An 836-nucleotide genomic window follows, 5' to 3' on the forward strand; every position below is an offset into this window, starting at 1 on the left:
CCACTGTCTCTGGTGAATCCTCTCACCTACACCCCATACCTCTGACCTGCACCCCAGCTCTTGTATGCAAAATAAATTAAAATATTTAAGAATAAATAAAACTTTACAAATAATAGGTGGGAGGTATCATTTAACAAGGTCAAAAACCGAGGCTCCGGCCCTCCCCCAGCAGGTAGACTTGAGAGGCTGGCAGGATAATGGAATTGATGAGGTCGCCATGGACACCAGCCCTAAGACCCTGAACAGAAGCAGCAGCCCAGCTTGAGACCAGGTTTCGGGCAGGCAGGTAGCCACAGCGGACTAGACCCAGGAAACAGCGAGAGAGGGCGCCTCTGAGCGGCCCTGCAGACTTGGCCTCCTAGCCCCCGCCCCCCTTGCAGGGATTTTCAATAAATCGCCTTTTCTGCTGCCCGGGCATGTCCCTCTACCGTGGCAGCCCAGCCTCGGGCCATTACACCACCACGGGACATGGTTGAGTGACTTCCATCAAGGAACTCCCAACAGTGTCATTCGAGTAATCCGAAAGAAAATCAACGCTTGAGACTTTCGGCGGCTCTAGGTCTTCGCCCGACTCTGCTGCGGAGACGTTGGCGGGGTCATCAGCCCTTACAAGTGCGCACGCGCTCGGCCCCACGAAGCTGGGCCAGCGGCCGCACAGGGGCTTTACTTTGACGGTTGGTGGGGGTTACAGCCTTTGCAGCGTCGAGGCGTCATGACAGGCAACAGCCCGGGGGATCCCGAGGCCCAGGGGCCCAATTCTACGGGATGGCGGCGGCCCGGCGGAGGCCCTCGGGCCCGCTGCTGGCGCGGCCAGGGCCAGCGAGTGACGGGCGCCC

This window comes from Condylura cristata, unplaced genomic scaffold (genome assembly GCF_000260355.1).
Source record: "Condylura cristata isolate star-nosed mole 26May11 unplaced genomic scaffold, ConCri1.0 scaffold00016, whole genome shotgun sequence".
Taxonomy (NCBI): domain Eukaryota; kingdom Metazoa; phylum Chordata; class Mammalia; order Eulipotyphla; family Talpidae; genus Condylura; species Condylura cristata.